Genomic DNA, 6,536 nt, shown 5'->3' with positions numbered 1-6,536 from the left:
GGCGCAGCGGAATCGCACCTGGACTGTACTGGGAGAGGAGGAGTTCGTAGCGGAGCCTACGGTAGGCTCGGGAGATTGGGACCCCGAAAACGACCAAGTTAGTAGGGAGGCTCCAAATACCAAAAACAGCGACAAAGCAGCAATAGCACAAAGCCTACGGTAGGCCCGGGAGATTGGGACCCTGAAAGTTAGCTAGCAAGTAGGGAGGCCCCAAATACCAAGAAAGTAAGAGGAGAGACAACCACGACACAACGCCAGAGAAGTTCAGAGCCCATAAAAGGCTCGGGGGATTGGAACCCTGAAAGTTAGAGGATGGCCCCAAATACCAGAAACAGTATCGGTGCAAGTGAAGTCGGAGAGCACAGCCGACGAGGGAGATTGGGACCCCAAAAACTAGTAAGGTGGCTCCAAATGCCGGACAAGCTATGCAGACAGTGAGCAAGGAGCTGCTGACAACGAGCATACGCCTCACCAAAACACGTTTTACGGCAGAGGCTAGAGGACCAAGATCATGAACCGTAACCTCGCCTTTCCTTACGCGACCGGGGGGCGCGGTAAAGCCACCTATATGGGCTCGTAGTGATTTAGGTCGAGGAAATGCGTCCTTTTCTCAATCGTAACTGACAACATCCACTATTATCGTTCTTATATCAGCCAACATTAGATGTACATTTCGTTACTTGTTTTGATCTCTAGTTTTATTGTAGCCCTTAAAACTAGCATAGATCGTTTTGAGTGTTTGCCACAGGAACGGCAAAGCACAGTAGATGGGACAAGAACTAGCGCAGAGACATTTGCTCATAAGTGAGCGTTCAGATCACCTTTGGCAGGATTCGCTGCCGTTATGTTTGTTTTGTTTATGTTAGAGCTTTTGGATCTGTTGAGCAAGCTCGCTCACGTTAGTTACACGGAGTTTACTTGTCAACATCAACCATCGCATCCGGTCTTCCTTTCACATCAACGCTGGACAGCGAAAACTAAAAGCGAACGAGTAGTGAAGTGACTGTCAGAGAGTCAGCACGCTGCTGACTAGAGCGAAATCGGCCTTCAGTGCAAAAACGGTCAATCGCAACCGGAAAAACCATCTGCTTGCACGGCATAGTGCAACAAATCCGCACAAGGTGAGTCTAAAGCCTGAACATGACAATCATCACCACATGCTAAGGTGTTGTGCTGTTCGGCTAAACAAAATGGACTGTATACGGGCGAAATAAAACTCGCGTCTGCTCTTGGAACAGTCAAACTCATAACTAACTTTATTTTAGAAACATTACAATGGTATGGGTATGGATCAAAGTGAAACAGTATTCATGGTGTGTTCATCTCAGGAGGTGGGCTTGTTTGCTGGGTCGTGTTGCCAGGCGTAACATCCTCCCACGCGTTGAAATGGGCCATTTCAAGAACTTGGCTCTTGCGAATCTACCTCGGTGTCTAAGGGAAGTAGACAGATTTTCTTAACCGCTCGCGTTGTTTTTGTCCCATTTGGTAATAGCAGGCCAACCACTCGTGTGTGGCCGTCCTTTCCTGGAATCAGCTCAGTGATACGAGCCAACATCCATTGAAGCGGCGGAACGTTCTCGTCGATGATCAGCACTAGCGCGCCAACCTTGAAAGTGGTGACCTTGAAGTCCTTCTGGCGCTGTTGAAGCTCGTGGAGATAGTGGGTCATCCAAAGGTTCCAGAATTTTTGCTTCAGATCTTACAGGAACTGCCACTTGGAGAGTCGACCAGGAGGAATCTTCTTGTACGATGGTTCGGCGATTGCTTGGAACTCCCGGCCGATCAGGAAATGGGCAGGAGTTATAGCCCGAATGTCGTTCGGGTCGTCCGAGACAGGAGTCAGTGGTCGGGAGTTTAAAAGAGCCTCTATCTGCGCAAGCACGGTAGTAAACTGTTCAAACGAGAGATTGTGCTCGGCAAGGACTCTCTTGAGGTGTAGTTTGACGGACTTGACACCCGCTTCCCAAATCCCGCCGAAATGTGGGCTTCGGGGCGGAATGAAGGACCACTTTATTCCTCGCTGCGTACAGAATACGTCTAAGCCGCGTCGATGTTGCTCATCACGAAACAATTTGGCGAGAAGCTGCAATTCATTGTTGGCACCGGCGAAATTTGTCGCATTGTCGGAGTAGAGGTTCTCTACAAGACCCCGACGACTGACGAATCGTTGCAGGGCTCCAAGGAAGGCTTCAGAAGTCAAGTCTGACACGGCTTCTAGATGAAGTGCACGGGTAGCCATGCAAACAAATACGCAGACGTACCCCTTTATCGTCTGGGCGCTACGTAGTTTATGGCTTGAACGTATCTTGAATGGACCGGCAAAGTCGAGTCCAGTGCGTGCGAACGGAAATGAAGGTCGGACTCGGTAATCGGGTAGGTCACCCATCAGCTGGGTGGCCTTTGTTGGTTTCGAACGATAGCAGCAAATGCACTGATGCACAACCTTCCGGATAATGTTCTTCGCTCGCAGAGGCCAGTATTGCTGTCTAACTATGGCTAGTAGACCTCGCTGACCAACGTGAAGGTTATTTTGGTGCAGGTGTCGAATCAGGGTAACAGTCAGTGGATGTTTTTCGGGTAGTAGAGCAGGATGTTTGTGCTAAGGTGTAATCCCGCAATTATTAGACCATCGCCATACTGAGCCGGCGGCACACAATTTCCCCAATCCACGAAGAACACACGTGCACCATCCGGAATAAAGCGCCGAAGCAGCTCCAAACCAGGTGAGTAAAATGTCTTAGATGATGCGAAAAGCAGGAAGCTAACAGTGTCATTCTCCAGTTCGGAACAGAGAAAGGACTAGCTCCAACAAGCGACAGAGCCAGTCGGAACAGTCCGAATTAGAATCGCGTCTCGTGCATGCGGCACCCGACACAGGAAGGATTCCGGGTATCACGCAGTCCACCAGTTGCCCAAAATTGGACACCACCGCACTGTATTGCAATAAAAAACATCGGTGAGTAATGCCCGGCAACAATGAGAGATGCGAATTAACGAGATGCTTTTCTGTCAAATTCAGTCAGGTCAAAAGGGCACGTAAATAATCCCCGAAGAAGGCCGACACTCTCCAGATTGGCATCCGGTTGCCCTCATAAGCTGTGTGGAATCGAAAAGCCTTCGTTACGAAGTGAGTAACTACTCTCACACACCTGGTGATACATGGAGACTAAAATGTGCACGCATCAGGGCTTTTCTTTTTTGTTTCACAGCCTGCGACCTTTCGTAGCGGAGACATCTCGGACGGTAGGGAGTTTTGGTTGGTGCAGAATTGAGCGCGACGGATCGGAGCAAGCGTTTACCACTGTGCGAAGCGCGACAGTAGCTTGGGACCGATAGGGAAGGACCACTTCTTCCGGCTCAGAGGCCGCCAGCCAAGATAGGAAGTACTCCGAGCAGCGGCGTCGCACGTAAGAGACCGGAGCAAGCGTTCACCGGCGTGTGAAGCTTGGAGCGCTTTGGAAAGGACCATTTCTTCCGGTTCAGAGGCCGCCTGTCAGGATAGACTATCACTCCAAGGAGCGAGGCGCCACCGCCGCAATTTCGCTGGCGACCTCCTTTGAAGATTTGCCCGAGCAGCGTCACACTCGTTTCTGGCCCACGCCCAGAGACATGGATGCCTCAAGGAAGCAGCGAGAAAGCAGGGTGCACCCATGCAGGCGCGCGTGAGTACTAATATGCCAAAAGAAAAGAAGAGTGAAGAAGTATTAGCTTAGTAGATAGGGATTAGTAGGAGAGAATAAGTGATGTCCAAGTAGATGTAATAAAAGGTTTGCACACTAAATATTCTAGTTTGTGGCGTTTTCATGTTGCTAGCCGGTCCGATCGGAACGGAGCCCAAGAAGAGCGCTAAACCGAAAACAGCGAAACGTAGGAATTTAGGCGAAGCCCTCGTTATCAAAACGGAGGAAGCAAAATACGCCGAGGTTCTGAAGGCGATGCGAAGCACAGAGAAGCTATCGCCATTGGGCGCAGACGTGCGAAGCATAAGGCGAACTAGGATTGGTGAAATGATCCTAGTCTTAAAGAAGGACGCCAAGGAAAAGGGTGCAGTCTATAAGCAACTGGCACAAGAAGTACTTGGTGACGAGGTTGATGTAAGATCCCTTACTGCTGAAGCGACTCTCCAGTGTAAAAATCTGGATGAGGTCACCGATGCAGCGGAGGTCTCGGCTGCCCTCAAAGAGCAGTGTGACATCGACGTAGCCAGTAAGGCCATCCACCTTAGAAAGGGCCCGCAGGGCACCCAGGTGGCGGCGATCAGGCTGCCGGTCGCAGAGGCCAACAAAGCGAAGAACTTGGGCATACTCAAGGTAGGCTGGTCGGTTTGCCGGCTGAGCATACAACAGCCTCCTGAAGTTTGCTTCAAGTGTTTCGGGAAGGGCCATAAGTCGTGGAATTGCAATGGTCCCGACAGAAGTAAGATGTGCAGAAAATGCGGCGCTGAAGGCCATAGGGCAAGCGATTGTAAGCTAATCGCTAAGTGCCTAATATGTGTCGACAGAGCAGACAACGGACACTTAACGGGCGGACCCAAATGTCCGGGCACAAGCGGAGTATCAAAGCAGCCAAAACGGAAGTAACACAGTTAAATTTAAACCACTGTGATGCAGCCCAGCAGCTGCTTTGGCAGTCAGTCTCGGAAACCAAGACTGACGTGGTGTTATTATCGGACCCATACCGCATACCAGCCAACAACGGGAACTGGGTGGCGGATAGGTCTCAACAGCTGGCAGCTATAGGGACGACAGGACGATACCCAATCCAAGAAGTAGTCTCTAGCTCAAATGACGGTTTTGCGATAGCAAAAATCAACGGCGTGTTCTATTGTAGTTGTTACGCGCCCCCAAGGTGGTCGATTGAGGAATTTTCCCACATGGTTGACAGGATGATGGCCGAACTAGCTAATCGGCAGCCAGTAGTGATAGCTGGCGACTTTAATGCATGGGCAGTGGAGTGGGGTAGCCGCTGCACCAATCAAAGAGGCCAGCTATTGTTGGAATCCCTGGCCGCATTAAATGTAGAGCTGGCAAATGTGGGTACAGTGAGTACCTTCCGCAGAAATGGTGCAGAATCGATCATCGACGTGACGTTTTGTAGTCCTAACCTTTTAGGTACCATGAACTGGCGCGTTGATGACGGTTATACTCATAGCGATCATCAATCGATTCGCTATAGTATAATACCAGGCGGGCAGAAGGCAGCGCGATGTAACTCGACCCAAGCCCGAGGATGGAAAACAGCGCGCTTCGACGGCGAAGTATTCACTGAAGCCCTGAGGCGCGAACGAAACACTCTGGACCTAAACGGTGAAGAGCTAGTTGCTATGATATCACGAGCGTGTGATGCTTCCATGCCGAGAAAAGCCCCTCCTAGAGAGAACAGGCCGCCAGTGTATTGGTGGTGCGAATCAATTGCAAATCTTCGAGCAATCTGCCTTCGGGCTAGACGAAGAATGCAACGCGCACGCACAGAAGCACAAAGAGAGGAACGCGGTGCAGCATTCAGAGAGGCAAAGTTGGCTCTCAAAAAGGAAATCAAGAGTCGGAAACGGGCATGCTTTGAAAGCCTATGCGAGAGTGCCAATTCTAGTCCATGGGGTGACGCCTACAGAGTGGTAATGGCTAAGACCAAAGGAGCCATAGCGCCCCAAGAGAAATCGCCCGAGTTGCTGCGATCGATAATCGATGTACTCTTCCCGCACCATCCCATAAGCCCATGGCCCCCAGCGCCGTATGCGGCAGATGAAGGAGAAGAAGTGGCGAGAGTGACGAACGAAGAGCTGGCAGAAGTCGTGAAATCATTCGCGTCAAACAAGGCACCGGGACCCGATGGTATCCCGAATGTTGCCTTAAAAGCGGCAGTGAACGCGGATCCGGACATGTTCAGAACCACGATGCAACGCTGCATTGATCAAGGAATCTTCCCGGATGTATGGAAGCGACAGAAATTGGTGCTACTACCAAAGGCGGGGAAACCACCAGGTGACCCGTCGGCGTATAGACCTATCTGTCTACTAGATACGACGGGCAAGTTATTGGAGAGGTTGATTCTCAACAGACTAGTACCGTATACGGAGAGTGCGGACGGCCTGTCCAACAACCAGTTTGGATTCAGAAAAGGTAAATCTACTCTGGACGCCATCCAGTCGGTCGTTCAAACAGCTGAGGTGGCAATCGAGCATAAAAGGAGCGGCATCCGTTACTGCGCGGTTGTCACTCTGGATGTGAAGAATGCGTTCAACAGCGCAAGCTGGGAAGCAATAGCACACGCGCTTCACCGCCTCAAGGTACCGGTGCAGTTGTGTAAGCTTCTAGAAAGCTATTTTGATGGTAGGATTCTACTGTATGACACAGAGGAGGGGCAGAAAAGCGTTCGAATTACCGCGGGAGTACCTCAAGGTTCAATCCTGGGCCCGCTGTTATGGAATGCGATGTACGATGACGTACTGAGGCTGCCCCTTCCGACGGGTGTTAAGATTGTTGGCTTCGCCGACGATATCACCCTAGTGGTCTATGGTGAATCGATGGAGGAAGTAG

General features: G+C 50.8%; 1 long non-coding RNA gene across 1 annotated transcript; it reads left to right on the top strand.

Annotated features, from left to right (window-relative positions):
- Window positions 1–941: 941 nt before the first annotated feature.
- LOC110679211 lies at window positions 942–3,668 on the top strand. The gene is made up of 3 exons (XR_002502305.1): window positions 942–1,165; window positions 2,605–2,723; window positions 2,782–3,668. It is a non-coding gene; the product is annotated as an uncharacterized LOC110679211 (long non-coding RNA).
- The last annotated feature ends 2,868 nt before the right edge of the window (window positions 3,669–6,536 follow it).

The sequence above is a fragment of the Aedes aegypti genome, chromosome 3 (assembly GCF_002204515.2).
Source record: "Aedes aegypti strain LVP_AGWG chromosome 3, AaegL5.0 Primary Assembly, whole genome shotgun sequence".
Lineage (NCBI taxonomy): Eukaryota > Metazoa > Arthropoda > Insecta > Diptera > Culicidae > Aedes > Aedes aegypti.
Note: the sequence above shows the minus strand (reverse complement) of the source record. Positions and strands in the feature narration are given on the sequence as shown.